At 39.8% G+C, this 17,357-nt stretch overlaps 1 long non-coding RNA gene across 2 annotated transcripts in view; it reads right to left on the bottom strand.

The window, feature by feature from the left end:
• The window catches only part of LOC141570426 (uncharacterized), a 562,080-nt gene that overhangs the window by 443,597 nt on the left and 101,126 nt on the right, over positions 1 to 17,357 (bottom strand). The window contains exon 1 of one of the 2 annotated variants that reach the window (XR_016020539.1): positions 13,434 to 13,714. The exons of the other annotated variant lie outside the window; for it this stretch is intronic. This is a non-coding gene — a long non-coding RNA (uncharacterized LOC141570426). Of the gene's footprint in view, positions 1 to 13,433; positions 13,715 to 17,357 lie in introns of those variants that run through there. 2 annotated transcript variants of the gene reach the window in all.

Here is a 17,357-nt window from a genome sequence, read left to right as displayed (position 1 = left end):
CGTCTTCTTTTACCACCAAGTTTCTGAGGCCCAGAAACAAAGACCCAAGAGCCACAGTTCTCCGAATTTTTAAGGAACTAGAAACTGAGCAGGATAAAGTTTGGGAGAAGGAACTGCTCTTTTTCTTTCTAATAAAAGTCCCTTAGAGGGAAAGTCCCTTTCCATTCAAATTAAAACCAGAAATGGCAGAGATTGCATTTTTTTCATTGTCTTTAGGTACTATGAACTAGAAGATCATTTTCAAATTGTCTAGGAATAAGCTTCACCAGCTGCTTAAGCACTTTTCAGTTCAGGTTTTTCAGGCAATAGCTGGCTTCCATCCAAGCACAGAAATGACAAAAACCCATTTTTCATAAAGGTCATCATGATGATATCCTCAGGAGAACTAAAAGAAGAGAGTAAAAAGGTGTCTGTGGGATTCCATCACGCAGAAGTGGGTTTGGCTGGAATGATACATTTCAAAGAGTTTTAGAACTCCAGTAACAAAAAGCAGCATTGGGAGGAGTTGCAGTCTTGCTTCTGAATGAGCATTAATAATATGCCTCGCCGGGGGATGGGGCGCAGGGGTCTGACTGACCACAGTGGAATGCGGAGATAAAAAATTAAACTGCGCATTTAGCTAAACAAAGTTTTACCATGCATGTTACATTCCACTTCTCCTGAGGCCCTTCAATAAGTCTCAGGAAGTAACAAAAGGGAAAATACCATGTCTTTATTTCTCCAGAATAAAGAAGTATCTGGTTTCTTCTTTTAAATAAAGTGTCCAAGTGAAAGTAGGAAAAATGAAATTTTAAGTCTCAGTAACTTTTAGTTTAATGTTTCTTGTGTTGCCTTGAAACTTTGTAGTTCCGTTTAAACTTAATAGTCTAATTTTCCAAAGATTTCTCCTGAGCTTTTATTTAAAGCAGCAGCACAGGGTCAACCAGGAAGAAGGAGAGACGAGGGAAAGATTAAAAATAAAAATAAAAAGCTGCATCAATTAAAGAATCTCCCCAGCCAACTTACCTCCATGGTAGTCATAGTCTACAAGTCCTATTTTGAATACAATTAAAGGGAATGGGAAAAGGAAAATTCATCAAACTATTTTGAGACAAAGGAGTATTGTGAGGACAGAGCCCCAAAAAAGTAGTTTACAGGCTCTCGGCCTCACGTGGAGGAGTGCTGGCTCGGGTAGTAGATGGCCGTCAGCTGTAGCCAGTTAGCTAATTAGCTGCTAATATAACTGCTGTGGCTACGGAGGAGGAGAGTGGAGGAGAGTGGAGGAGAGTGGAGGAGAGTGGAGGAGAGTGGAGGAGAGTGGAGGAGAGTGGAGGAGAGTGGAGGAGAGTGGAGGAGAGTGGAGGAGAGTGGAGGAGAGTGAAAGAGAGTCGTCGGTGGGTTGCAGACAAAAGGGACAGCAGGTCGCACGTCCAGTGAACCCAGCCTCCAGTGAGACCGTAGTGGTATGACTCCCCTGCCTATGGCTCCATGGGTGTTCCTTTTTGGCCTCACCATATCCTGCGTTCTCGTGTGGGGAGCGGGAGCAGAGACCCCGCAGGCCTCCCTGCCTGACAAATGGCGCAGCGAGCAGGGTCTCCCGCACGACAAGTATTCTTCTAGAGCTTCACAAGACATCCCCTTTGACCAAATTTTAGTCATACTCCTCAGAGCTGCCTTTCTCAACTAGGCCTTCTCATCCTTGGACATGTTTTTGAGAGCCCAGTGAATCCTGTGAAGTCAATTTAGAGAAAATCTCTACCCTTAATATCTGACCAAATGTCTCATCATCCACCCTTGGTATATAATTACCCTGGTTTACCTTCAGCAAGAATCTGGTTAAGTCAATTTAGTCAGAGCCCACCTTACACCTGGTGGTTCCTCTTGGGAATTTTCTGTCCAGTAACCCCCACCCTACTCCTTGGCTATAAATTCCTACTTACCCATGCTGTATTCAGAATTGAGCCCAAGGGAGAGACCTATACTGAGGTCTCTTTTCACCTACTGCAACAATCTGAATAAAACCTGTTTATTACCACTTTACCTACTGTCCAGCTCTGGTTTTTCTTTGGCAAGCTTATCCCTTCTATAAGGCTTTTGCATAGGAAGCTTGACTGTCTTATTCACAGACAATACCATTTGTTTATTCACAGAATAGAAAGAATTTTGCTTCAAATACATGATTTTACAGAGATCTGACACAGAATGATTTCATATATTGAGAAGCCATAGAATCTGATTCTGAGTTTCCCAGAATCAGTTAATTGTTTCAGCTCAGTTTTAAGATGCACCCACAGGACCCTCAGCGCAATACATGATAGGTGCTATGCGCTGAGAGCAAACTGCTAACTCCTAATGCCAGGAATCACCCAGGATCTGTGAAGGACCTTCCTGCTCCTCAAGCCCTGATGTTTTTCTCCTTAAGGAATCTAGGATTAGAACCCTTGTGGTAAAATCTTTCCTTATATCTAGACCTTATAGTAGAATGCCAACCAATCTATAGAATCAGTATATACTAAAATCTTCTAGGGTCCTCATTTTACAGATGTGGGAAGTGACACCCCCAAATATTTATACACTGCTCCCCAACACTCAGTAATGTCTCTTAGAGGAGTGATACACTACTCATGCAAACAAGCGAAGTTCCGAACAGAAAGAAACAAAAGGAAAGAGCTTCATTACAAAATACATGCAAGTAATAAGCCATTCTATTGAAAGAAATAAGTCAATAAATTATTCTGCACCATAGAAGCCAAAAGAAAACAAAGTCATTTGGTTAAAATCTATCTACTTTCAATTGTTTTAATTTCACAGTTAAAACTTCATCTTCTTTATCAAAAAGAACAGTCTTCAAACTCTTTTAAAAAAGAGAGGGTGGGTGAGAGTATAATCATGATCAATAGGAGATAGGAGAGAAAACAGGTCTAAGAAATAGTTGTGTCAGAAAGCAGCGTCAGATGCAGTCAAATGTCATCCTAGCATAACAACAGAGCTAAATTAACTGAGTGTCCACTACAAGGCAGGCACTGTTCTAGGTCCTTTACATGGGCTAGCTTATTTAATCTTCACAACAACTTATTTGATAGGTACTATTATTAACCATATTTCACAGATAAAGAATCAGAGTTCAGAAAGGTAAATCAGTGGCTGGAAGTTTCATCGCTAGGATTCCTGCCCAGGCAAGTTAACTGCACTCTCCACCACTACATTATACTGAATTCCAAAGGAATCTGCAGGTATGACAATTAAGACACTGTTCTCAAGGATGCGATGGGAAGGTAAGGGGTAGAGTGCATGAGACCAAGATAAGGGTCAAAAGACTTGAAAAGGTCAAACATTCTTATTTTCAAAAACAGACAAAAGATTCTGCAAATGACATCCCTACGAGTCTGACATCAAACCCCAGGGAGTACATGCCTAAACAGAGAGTTCATGAACTTAGCAAAGAAATCAGAGAGTACTGAGTACCAGTCCAATCTCATTGAGGACAAGTGACCCTTCTGATGGGGTCACTATAACAGCAGGCCAGGGGAATTCTGGAAACAATGGCCATCTGAGTTCAATAACACATTGGCAACATCTGTTCGATATTCTTAAAATCATAACGAATACATGTGGTTAGTTGAAAAAATGTTCCCAAAGAGAACTAACTAATAAGTAGAGTTCTCTTAAATAAGAAGGAAGTCTTGAGTGACACAAAGCTCTCAATTAGACCTGTTCTGTTTCTATCGATGGTTAGGGTGAAATATACTTTTAAACATAAAGATATTGCAAATTTTGAAGGTATCTCAACTATAAAGACTAAGAGAATCAACATTTGAAAGTAATTTTTGATAAGCTGGAACAATGTTTCTAGGCTCACAAGATAAAATTAAAAATATCCATAATTTAATGGAAGAAATGAAAAATATTGCACTACGTTAAAAACAAAAAATCAATCCCAGACTAAAGACTTGCTTTGAACACTTCATGCGAAAAAGACTTCAGGGCTTGAGTGGATGACAAGCTCAAAAGAAGTCCACAGCACGAGCCTGCTGCCAAAAGAGCTAATGCAGTCTTAGACTGCATTAAAAAAAAAAAAAAAAAAAAAAATGTATCCATAATTCTCCTGAGCTCTGATCACATCCAAGACTAGATTTCTTGTGACCCACAACACATTTGAAATGTGCGTTAGAGTGTATCCAAGAGGAAAACAACGAGTATCATGAAAGGTCTAAAAACCACGTCAGGAGGCATAGTTGATAGGACCTATGATTCCACATGTCCAAAATTTCACTTATGCCATCTGTTTCTCTTCCGGTACCATATTAATTAATGACATGATCTACCCATCCTTTCTTCCAACCTAGAAACCTAGTATCACCACCTAACCATCCATCCCACTACTGACAATTCATCCCTGAATCCTGCCAATTTCTGTAATAAATCCACTCTTTTTTCTTCATCCACCCTGATTTATTTGGCTTACAACATCCATTGTTTGGACTATTGTAGAAGCCTCCCTCCTGGTCTCCTTGTTTTATTCTTGTGTCACTTCAATCCATCTTCATCACTGTAAGCAAAATAACTTTGTAAGTCAAATATAAATTTTCTCCTCTGTTTTAAACCCCATTGTCTGTAAGTTACAGTCCACACTCCTTATCATGATCTCCAAATTTCTCCACTATCCGAAACTTCTTCCATGGCCAACCCCAGTTCTTCTCACTCCTTTCTGTCTACTTTATACACCAAACATACCAAACTCTTTGCACTTCCCATGGATGTGATCAGAACTGTAAATCAATTTGGCCCTACACTCCAGACTCAACCTATCAGAAGAGTGAGTCTGGAGTGTAGGGCCAAATGGGTAAGGCCTGAACCATGGCTCACAGGAATACCCTTCGTGATGGCTGTGAAAATGCGCCACTCAGATCTCTTGCTGCAGGGAGCATAATTGACTGAGTGTCCTGCTGCCACTCCTCCAATTCACTGTCTCATTTTTGAAGAGGTCACAGTCCCTGAGAGCTACTCCCAGTCTGAGCAGAACAAGACCACCAAGGTAGACCCATCCCAAAGTGTCCTCTAACAGGCAACTTCGGCTTGAGGTCTCCCCATCAGCCTGGCCCAAACTTTCTTAGAATTATGCTGTAGTAAGAGACACTTCCCACCTAATTGTCCTACCTTCCACCTCCCCTTCCCAGGTGGAAGAGCTGCGTCCTGGTCTGAATGCTTCCCCTGCTTCCTTCTGCCTCTTCTCCCAAGAAATTTCTTGTATATCTAATCACATGTTGACATCTGCTTCTTTGACAGACAAAACAAACACTCCTTCTGTACATGTGTCATAATTTTACTTCATCTTTGTGGTCTCTAATGTCATTTCATCAAAGTCTTATTAATACATTACTATCATGTCAACATATTACCTTAAAAAATATTTAAAAGGTACCACTTTTTAGACAATGTACTCAGTAGGAAAAAATGTTCTCTTTCCTATGTATGGGTTTCAAGAGCATGCTGGGTTACACCTCCATGTACTTCTTTCTACCTAAAATGCCCTTACTGTATGTGTCCTCCTCTAGACTCCTGCTTATCCTTCAACACCCAGCACCAGCGTCATCTCCTCTGTGAAGGTTTCCTTGATCCACCTACAAATAGGTCGTCAGTCCCTTTATTGGAACAGTTCCTATGATATCCTCTATTATTACATTGTCTTTCTTAATCAACATTAAGCCTGAACCTATTGCTTGGTACACAGTAAAACTGTTAGTGGAGGGCAGCCAATTTGCTCAGTGGTTAGAGCACAGTGCTCATAACACCAAGGTCACCGGTTTGATTCCCACATGGGCCAGTGAGCTGCGCCCTCCACAACTAGACTGAAAACGACTTGACTTGGAACTGAGCTGCGCCCTTCACAACTAGATTGAAAAATAACGACTTGACATGGAGCTCGTGGGTCATGGAAAAATACACTGTTCCCCAATATTCCCTAATTAAAAAAGAAAAAAAAAACTGTTAGTTGAAATAAACAATAGTTACTTAATCTGCAAAAGGTAAGACTCAATGAGGGCATAACTATCTTCAAATATTTGAAGCACTGTCACCAATCACACCAGGTATTATCTAAGATACTCTCAATGAGAGAAAAGAACTTTCACAAAAACACACAAAAAAATCAAATATAACTTATTACTCTCCTCCTCCAAGATGAAATTACTGCAGTCTGAAAGTGTTTTTCCATAGGCTTAGAGCAACAGTATAGACCTGCTCTGATCTAGCAATCAGGTTTTCTAAAATAGATAAATAATAAGGCCCCTTTTCACTCAACACCTGTAGCAATGGTGCATGAAGGTAGCAATTTCCTTTCTTGAGGCAATCTTAGAAACATGGTTTAAAAGTATTTCTTTCCTGATAGAATTAATCTTAAAGCACAAATTTCAATTTCAGCACTCTTTTCTCAAATGAACGCCAATCCTAGGCCCAGCTTGGATCATTCCTTCAACTTAAACATATAAACTTCATAAAATATACAGAAACCAGTCTTAATTCTCTGCTCAAAGTTCCTAAGAAAATGGAATAACTTGATTCATCAAAATACTTTCTCAGGTGAAATATTTTCTTGTTTTGGGGAATGGTGTTCACCTCTTCTTTATTCCTGTTTAGATAGAGCTCTTACCAGAATTTTTTTACTCTCGCTAGTAACAGCCCTTTTCCTACATATCTACATGAGTTTCCTACTCCTAGGCAAATTTAAGCTCAAATATGAACAATTTCTGCAGCATCTACATCATAATGTCTCCCCAATATTATAATATTCCCATTACATGCAAAACATCATGTTGAAACTTAAATATAAAGTGCCTGCTCTATGCTCCATGGTCACCTACAGTTCTCCTCATAACTGTGTTTGTATGGTGGTTTTATTTATGATTTCTCCCACGTGGCTCATAAGGTTAGGTGGGCTTTCTGTCTGTTTTGCACAATTCCTAACACCATAATGGGCTCTCAATAAATATTTATACAGTGAATGACAGTCCTTGAGAAGAAAAATATTATAACTCTCCAAACTGAGATAGGAAATGAAACATGAGAGTCTATAAAATCAGATGTGAACCATGTCCCATTCTATTTCTTCTATAGCGACATCCACATCATCATTTGGAGCAGATGAGGAAGTAGAGCAAGGATAAAACTCACACAAAGTCAGACTATGTTGTAGGCTGTATAATGCGCCCCCAAAATACCCAGGTCCTAATCCATGGAACCTATAACTGTTACTTCATATGGCAAAATGGACTTCACATATATGATTAAGCTAAGGGTCTTGAGATGGAGAACATTTTCCTGGATTACCTAGGTGGGTGCCAAGTGTAATCACTTGAGCCCTCATGCAGGGGAGGCAGAGAGAGATTTGACATGGAGACAGAAGACAGAAGGTGATGTGATGGCAAAGCAGAAAGAGACTTGAAGAAGCTACATGGGTGGTTTTGAAAATGGAAAAGAGGACCATTACATTAGCCAAATAATTTGAGGAATGGATCTCTAGAAGCTGGAAAAAGCAAGGAAACAGATTCTCCCCTAGAGTCTCTCAAGGGAAAGTGGCCCAACCAATCCTTGGTTTTAGTCCAGTGAAACTGACTTTGGACTTCTGATCTCTGTAACTGTACGAGAATAAATGTGTATTGTTTTAAGCCACCAAGTTTATAGTAAATTGTTATAGCAACCGTAATACAGACTATAAGTACCATCTCTTGACAGTGTCTACCGCATTGATAATAGTGAATGCTTCTCAAGGCTTACTATGTACCAGATTCTGTGATAAGTCCCTTATGTGTAACAGCTCTTTTGACCCTCATATAGTATCTACAAGGGAAATATTATTAAGATCCTCAGTTTATAGGATATGAAAACTATATCACACAATTAGCAGATTACAAAGCTAAAATTTAAAGCAAAGCGGCCCATAATCCAGAGTTTGTTCAACTGACTTTAACCTTTAATGTCTACAATTCACATGTCTCTTTTGTATTTGGAGATGAGGAGCTGTGATGGGCCACCCAGAAACTACACCGTTACAATTCATTTTGTCTATTACCATTATATCATTCACTTCAAAGGATTGTTTCAAATATTTCCTGCTTAACCATTGGAAAAACTGAGTCATAAAGGATTAAGAGTGTTCAACAAGCCTGTAACAGAACTGGGAACAGAGCCACTGCTAAATGTCTGGCTCTGTTTAAGCAATTACATCACATTTAACGTGCTTTCATCTCTTCAAAGTACCTTCATACCTTTTATCTCTTCTGAGCTTCACAACTCTTCAGGGTGAGTAAAACAAGTATTATGACTTTCATTTTAAAGGTAAAGAAACTGAAATACAGAGGTAGAGCAAAGTTCATACATTCACTCTTCCAGTTTGTATGGTTTCAAGAATAGGGCTCAGATCTCCTGTCTTCAGCCCTGAGTTCTGCCCATTCATCCACATCTGGCCATCTCATAAATGGACCAGCACCATTTACTGGGCTATTCTACGAATGACTTCAGAAATAAGACTCACCACTGATATGGGACTTATCTAGACCTGTGATAACCAGTAGCCACTAGCTACCTGTGATTAATGAACATTTGAAAAGTGGCTAGTCCAAATTGAGATGTGTTTTAAGTGTAAAATGCACACTAGATTTTGAAGACTTAGTATACAAAAAAGAATATAAAATACCAATAGTGTTTATTTTGAGTATGTGTTGAAATAGTGTTTGGATATATTGGGTTAAATAGAATATATATTTTAAATTAGTTTCATCCATTTCTTTTAACTTCCCTAAATATGGTTGGATTACACCCATTGGATGAAGGTGTAAAATTAAATATATATATATGGCCCCATATTTCACTGTTCTAGATTTTGTCCCAACCAGTGCAGTAAAGAGTCCCTTTCCAGAACCCATGAGACAATCTCAATTTGAACATTCTCAGGGACAGAAAGGTTTTCAAGATGCAGCCAATTCCATTTTTGAATGGCTCTAACAAAGTTATTTTCCATTACATTACAAAGTATATATTCTCAAGAGAAGGACTTGAGCGTGACGAAATCTAGCCTTGGTCAAACTTTATTTTGGGTGTATCTGTGATGTTTTTGGATGAGATTAACATTTGGTCTGAGGGTGTTTTTGGATGAGATTAACATTTGAATTGGTAGACTGAGTAAAGCAGATTGCTCTCCCTAATCTGGGTGGGCCTTATCCAATCAGTTGAAGGTCTGAATAGAACAATGAGGCTAATCCTCCTGCAAATAAGGGAAACTCCTATCTGATTGCTTGCAATGGGACATTGGTCTCTTCCAGTCTTTAGAAGCAGACTGAAACATCAGCTTTATTGGGTCTTGCTGACTACAGATTTTGGGATTTGTGAGCCCTGTAACCATGTGAGACAATTCCTTATACTAAATCACTATAATTACTTATTATATAGTGTATTATTCTGTTTCTCTGGAGAACCTGACTAATACATAGGTCTATAAGAATTACCAAACAAGATGCTTTCTTAAATTAAAAACAATTTAAAGTAAAGAAGACTTTTCTGTGCTTAAAAAAAATAAAGAAAAAAGAAAATGAAAAGAAAAGAACAAGAATAAAAACAAGATCTTTATCCATATAGTACTGTTTATATGCAGAATACCTCTAGAAAATAAAACAAAAAATAGATAACAGTGATGACCTCAGGAGTGGGAAATTTGGGGTCTGAGTAATGGGTGGATGGAAGACATGGTTTTCACATTATGCCTTTTGTTAGCCTTTAGTTATTTTTCTTTGAATATATGTTTTCCATTCAAATAAATATATTTGGAATAAAAATGACAATGCGTTGTCTAAAAATCCCCGTCAAACCTTAAGCAGACATTTTAAGGAAGACTCTTCAGCTTGTGAGCTGGGACAGGGAGTAGCTGGCCAGAGTTTTGCAACATGAAGTGATATTTTGGTGCCTTATACAATGGGCTTAAGATTCACTCCATGTGCTGTATGACCCAGCAATCCCTCTCCTGGGTATCTACCCAAAAAATCTGAAAACATTTAGAGATAAAGACACGTGTGCTCCAATGTTCATTGCAGCTTTGTTTACGGTGGCCAAGACATGGAAACAACCAAAATGTCCTTCGATAGATGAATGGATAAAGAAGTTGTGGTACATATACACAATGGAATACTATTCGGCAGTGAGAAAAGATGATATAGGAACATTTGTGACAACATGGATGGATCTTGAGAGAGTAATGCTGAGCGAAACAAGTCAGACAGAAAAAGCAGAGAACCATGTGATTTCACTGATATGTGGTATATAAACCAAAAACAATAAAAGAACAAGACAAACAAATGAGAAACAGAAACTCATAGACACGGACAATAGTTTAGTGGTTGCCAGAGGGTAAGGGGGGTGGGGGGGGAGGTGAGGGTAAGGGGGATCGAATATATGGTGATGGAAGAACTGACTCTGGGTGATGAACATACAATGGGATTTATAGATGATGTAATACAGAATTGTACACCTGAAATCTATGTAATTTTACTAACAATTGTCACCCCAATAAATTTAATTTAAAAAAAAAAAAAAAAGATTCACTCCATGTGTGAAAGGCCGTCAACAAGAACTGACCCTGAGGACTGAAGGAAGAACATCACCCCCACACCTCCTTCCCAGAATCACACTCTAACCGGGTTCAACCCTGCCCTTCTCTATAAGAAGGTGGAGGGGGGAAAAGGCGCAAACCCCAGAGCTAAGCTGCATATTGTCCAGGAGCCCTGGCACCCTCCCCTCGGGCAAATGTGACATGAGTTCCCAGACCCTCTCTTTCCCCACACATACACCAGTGACAGGTAGAGAAGTACTTTCCTGACAGCTGACACAGGATTCACTCAAGAATCCTCTAAGGCTAGTGCCCACTTGGGAGCCTAAACTACTGAAGGGAGAGGGTCCAAGCAGGGCAGCCTGTTTTCACCATCTGAATTGGGCACTAACTACTGTACCAAAAACCTTTCGTGTTTATACAAAGTTCTCCAAATGAATTGGTCCTTGGAAGAATCTAGCTCAGGGACAGTTTTACAAACTGTACCCTTACACACAAGTTCACCTCCTGATGAAATCTCTTTTCTCTATTCCATAGACAGGGAAAGATGGTGTTGACATCTGTGCCCTTAATTGATGAACATACATTCTAAGTTGTTTGGAGTGATTCACCTTCTACCCTGTGGATATTTCTTATCTGCCATGTACTGTGATCAGTAGAGATTCAGGAACTTTAATCACAGGGGTGGAAGTTTGGGATATATGCCAAGCAATCATCCAGGCCTTCTACTATTTCAAAAGAAAAATCCCTGTTTTTCTTAAGGGAGTGTGTGAAGCACTGTTTTCAATGTTTTCATCACAGGGGCCATAGTTTTGGAGTCGCTTAGGAGATATTTGCCTGCTGACATGTAACCTAACAGCTCTCAATTTGTTTCTTTGTCTGCAAAGTGAGAATAATTATTCCTTTTTCATGGGACAGTGAAAAGGACTAAATGAATTAATATATGGGAAAGCACCTAGCACTCACCCAGTCACTGAATTTAATTTCCTCTCCCCTTCAGAGAAGTGCAGCTACTCGGTACAGCATTCTACATACAGAAAATAGGTGATACCTTCACAATTCACTAGTAGCCTTCCAAGTTTTTCATGTTATCTCTATATTTCAGCTAAACTCTAACTCACACACTTTCTTTTACTGTTATCTGGAAACTAACCGAACAGAGGAAAGCTATGTACGGTGCATGCCAAATCTCCAATCTTGTTTCCAGGAAACGCTGCAGCAAAGAAGAGCCTCAGTAATAAGAGCCGATGCCCAAGTCATGGGTGAGCACCTCCTATGCTTTGACTCTTAATTCTCTCAACAACCACGACATAGGTACTATTATTTTCTACCATTTTGCCGATGGGGAAGATGAAGCACAGAGGTTAATTTGATGGACCCAGGATTTACAAAATCCACGTGCTTAATTATTAAACTGTCCTCAGAAGACTGAAGCACTGCCATGCTGAAGGTAGAAAGAGGGGGACGCCAGTGTTTGAGGTCAGGAAGGAACACAACATCTCTTTATCCCTTTCTCAATGCTGCCTTTAAAGTAAGGCTCTCCTTTAATTCCTCCTCTGCCCAATTCTCTAATCAGTTCGCTCTGTTCTCCCTAAATCCTTGATTCCTTAATTTAAATTCAGGTTTTGCTTTAGATGTTTGACCTGGGTCTCTTTTTCCCAGAGTTCCTCTCCGCGTCTGCCTTTCCCAACTCACTGTTCTCCACTCACCTTCCAAGCTCCTAACTCCTAATCCTGCTCTAGCTTAATGGGTCTATTCACTCTCTTCCAGTTCACCTCTGGATTCTTGACCCTCATAACTTTCTCTCTGTAGTCCGTCTGCCTGGAATAGCCTTCCTTCTCTTCTCTACCTCTCAAAGCCTATGTGCCTTCAAGATATAGGTGAGTCCCACTCCTGCAGGAGACCCTCCTCTCCAGATCACTCAAGTGAGAATGTTGGATTTCTGTGACCTGCATTGCTTGTGACACACCTTCTGCAAGTAATCACTGAGTGTCTTCTGTATTTTGAGATACCCCCTCTCACATACCACAATGTATTGTATACAATAGAAGCCTGAGGTGCTATGGCTAATATGGATGTGCTAATCAAGCATGCCAGCTACATCGGCCATATCCACTCTGTCCCCCTTGGGTCAACTAAGGGCGCACTATAAAATATATATTCATTAAACCCATATCTACGCATGATGATTCTTATTGCCAGCACAGAGTTGTCAAGCGATACAACTCCATTGCGCACACAATTGGGAAAGAGAGCTATTCCTTATGCACAGACAGAAGAGAAGGAAACATCCAATATTACAAGGAGGAAAGAGAATAGCGATGCTGCAACAGTAAAGGTAAAAGCTGAATTTGTTCAGTCTGAAAACAAACAATCCCTACCCCAACACTTATGCAAAAAGAGAAGAGAGGTTAAAAACAAACTCTGAGGATACACAGAAAAAGCATGTCAATAAATTCAACATTATTAAAATTCCTGCTGTATGTTATAAAAGAGTTATACAATCACACTTATTTTTCATTTGCTTTTATTTACTTTCTGATTCACAAATATATATTTGTATAGCTCTGTGGGGGGTAAAAAAGCTAGGGTTTTGTTTGTCTATATTATTTTGGTTTTGCTAATCATATTTAACTAAAAAAAGTTTTCATTTTTGATTAAAAATAAGTCAAAACAATTGAATGTGATGCCAACTGATGCTTTCCAAATTCACCAGACCATTGCTAACTCACCAAAGTCAGGAAGCAATAATAATTCCTTCTCTTTATAGAATGAACGCCTTTTCTCCCCAGGAAACTTCAAAGCTCTCTGCTGAGGCTGGGCTCTGCAGCTGCCAGGAAAGAAATGTGGCTCCACTTACCTCAAAGGGAATGTCAGAAGCACATGCGGGACAGGCTGACCCACAGCAGGCGTGCCCAACCCACACCGGCCACTGCCTCCACTTTATCAGAGGCCACACCCAAAGCTCTGGTTTGGAGTCAAGAAAATAGAAAAGACAGCAGTGGTACAGAGCTACTCATATCCCTCATCTACCCAGATAAGCGTCCTAAGGACAGGAGTAACCAGATGCAATATTGTGACTCAGTAAATCATGTCAGTTGTCAGAATAAATAGTAGTAAAAAGAGGCAAAGTCATGCAGCTCTTCCCTGATGGAAAAATCATCTTGGGCTACTCCTATCAATATTCCTACAGGAACTCACTTCTTACATAAATAGGAAAAAAAAAAAGACTGGGAAATCTGGTTATCTCCTGCAAGTCATACCTTCTCATACTTAGTCCTGTTCCTTAGATAAAACAGAGTAACTATTATTGACTTAACACCTACTATGTGTGAGTCATCTCAGTTTTATTTTTGTGAATCCTTACAGCCGTCCTCAGAGGGATGTATCCGTAGTTTATAAGTGACAACATTAGGGTTCGGAAAGATTTAGTTTTTTAAAACTCAATGTAAGATACCTAAGGAAGAACTGTTTCTAATTTGCCCTGGGAGAAATAACTTCACAGCTGCTCAACATGGTGAAGCCACAGGGGCCATCTTCACCTTGAAGACCCAGGTCAGCTTAATTTCAACTCAATTATCAGCAACATGCCTTCCTCCAATTTCATGGGTCCTGTGAGTGTCCAGTTCTTCGGGTGCAAATGAGTGGATACAGGCAGAAGATGGTCCAGATTCCATTTCTGGTTTTAGTTCCTCCATTTCTGGTTTTGCTCTCAGCTAAAAGTTGAAGAGAATGAGGCAAATTCCAAAATATAAACCAACCTTCAGCTGATGAGCCAGCTGAATATAGTGTCATGAGTGCACCCAATTAAAACCAAACAGAGGCTAGAATCCCAACAATTTAACAGATGAAGAGACTGGGATTCACAGAGATGGGCTCTCTTGCCCAAGAACACATAATTAGTTGCTGAATCAAGAGTCAGGATTTGAACTTGAATCTATCTGTTCCTATCGCACATGCTCTTTGCACAATAACCCACTGCACTATGGCTCTTCTAGGCTTAGTCAAACCGTGGGCATGGGCACTGAGCAAGACTCCACACTCTCCAATGTTGTCTCCTAAGTAAGCTTTAATTTAGCGCCTGGGTTTACTGAATACCTGATTTATTGATTTACATGGGATCAGGAGTTTTGTCTGGAGTGACATGGTCTTTCCAGTGGGGAAAGGATAAAACTTTTTATCTGGGGCAACCCATAAATTGAACAGTTATGGACAACAGAACTGTTCTGAAAAGGGAAAGCTCTACATCATGCTGAGATTTCCAGAAAGAAATATTGGAACACGGCTAGCTTCTGAGGACGGGTGTATTACACAGTGCCAAAAAGAATACAAGATGATTTCCAGTGAATGGGGGGAGGGGGGTAGAGGAGATACACAGACAAAAATGTAGAGCTGGGAATGCACAAAAGTGCATGAGTGAAAATTATGCACAAGCAGTCCGCCCAGCTGGAAGACAAGGTCATGATGACAGACAACATGAACTCGATCAGTTCTTGTCTCTCATGAGAAAACATCCTTTTCCCTTTAGGATTAAATGTCAAAAAGCTAGGCCAGGCCCCTCAGTGCTTTGAAAGACCAGTAATTTTGAAGCAAAGTGAATGCTAGACACTGATTCTCACTTCAATTCCCCTTCACTAGTGAGCTGATGCCCGTATTTTATGAGAACTTCTTGAAGGACAGGGCAGCTTCTTCCTGATTGTTTTTAGGTTGTTCCCATGTTACAAACAATTCCCGTGTGGGGGTCCCTGTGACTATGACTGTGACTGCAGATCCAAGATGAAGGCAGCTGGATGCCTCTTTTCCTTCACCCCCACACAAGGCCAATGATGGCTCACTGGAGAAATTCAGTTTTCAAGATATAAGCAAAGTCAATAACTATTGGGAAAGGAACAGTTTTGGAAATTAAGTCAGGACATCAGGACTCTGGTCTTGGCCCTGATGCTTCAGGTAAAGGAGGACAACCAACCTGGTGTGAATTCCTAACCGGTATCAGGCATGACTATATACTTTATACACGTTATCTTATCTAATCCTCTCCACAATCATGTAAGTAAGGTGAGTGCTATTTATCCACACTTTATAGATTAGAAAATCTAGACTATACAAACACACAGAAGATCAAACAGAAAATCGTGGAGCTTGGATTCACATCCAAGTTTTTCTATTATAACTTCAGAACCAATGCTCTTCTTATAACCCAAATTGCTTTTTTGCTTCAAATATTAAGACCCCTCTATGTCTTCAACCCTATTAGCTCTAAAATTCTAATATTCTAATTCTAGATAGAATTATGATAGTTCTTTCCTTAAGTGATTTATTATTTTATTTTTATTGAGAGAGAGATAACTGAATATAACATTCTATTAGTTTCAGGTGTACAATGTGATAATTTGATATATGTACACACTGTGAAAATAGCTGAGCTAATATGAAGAAAGAATTGTATCCACATGCCCTATGAACTATTATCAAAGGAGATCAAAATAAATGAAAGCACCTTCAAGTCATCAGCTATTGCAATAAAATTCTAATAAAAATGTGTACTTTCCCCCTAATGCCTCTGATGTTTCAAGAAATATGAGGTACAAGGTACCCCATGAATATGTGAATTTCTGAATTATTCTGAAACAAGTAATACATTGTCAATCCACAATTTAATAATGTTTTTAAAAAGTCTGCAAAAAGTATGGTTAAATGGGATAGTCAATTTATTACTCAATTTCACACATGCACACACGTACACACACACACACACACACACACACACACACACACACACACAGAGACCTCCGTCCATCCGGTCAATTCAGGGATGCATCTCTACCACCATCTTGCTTTTCCTCTCCACAGCATTTGACAGAGTTAATACCTCCCTCATTCTTGAAACATTGTCTCCACCCATTTGCTGGAGCTCTGCACTTGAATACTCCCAACTTCTTCTCAGTCTCCTTTGCTACCTGTTCCTTCCGATTTCTAAACGTTGGAGTGTTCCAGGATCCGGTTCTCTTTCTACATTATCCCCAAATGACATCTGTACACTATGGCCCCAAAATATGCACCTCCAGTTCAACTTCTCCTCTAAGCTCCTGGTTTATGTATCTAGTTGCCTTGTTGACATCGCCTGTTGGCATCTAGCAGACATTTCAAACTTAACATATCTAAAACATCATTCTTAATAAATCTAACCCCATTTCACATAATGGTTAAGTCCAAAAACCCAAGAGTCATCCTGAGACTTCTTTTTCCTCTAACCTCTTATCCTCAACAAATCCTGTTGACTCTATCTTCAAAAGATGCTTTAAGTCCAGACCTGCTTACCACCTCCATCAATGGCACTGTGGTCCAAGCCCCCATCATCTCCCATTTACACAGCTGCTAAAGCTTACCAAATCTCTCGACTTTGGTCCGTTTCCCTCTTCAGTCTAGTCTGGGTGTAGTAGCCAGTCAGAACTTTTTTAAATGAATCAAATTATGCCATCCACCCATGCTCAAATTTTTCATTGGATTTTTATTGCACGCATAATAAAATGCAATAGCCTACAATGCCTTATATTAGCTAGACCTGGTTTGGGCTGACTCCCCGTCTCTTCCTGCTTACTCTAATCCATCCACCCAGGCCTTCTTGCTACTTTCAGGTATGCTTCAAACTCGGTCCTGCCTCAGGTCTTTACTCTAGCTCTTTCTCCTCCTGGGACATTATTCCCCCAGATGCTCATATAGCCCACTCGTTCACATAAGTCTGGTCTCTTCTCAAGTGTAACCTCCTCAGAGAGGACTTCCCTGA

This window comes from Rhinolophus sinicus, chromosome 3, assembly GCF_057876585.1.
Source record: "Rhinolophus sinicus isolate RSI-liver-muscle chromosome 3, RSI-T2T, whole genome shotgun sequence".
Taxonomy (NCBI): Eukaryota; Metazoa; Chordata; class Mammalia; order Chiroptera; family Rhinolophidae; genus Rhinolophus; species Rhinolophus sinicus.
The sequence above is the reverse complement of the archived record's forward strand: the minus strand, read 5'-3'. Positions and strand labels throughout refer to the sequence as shown.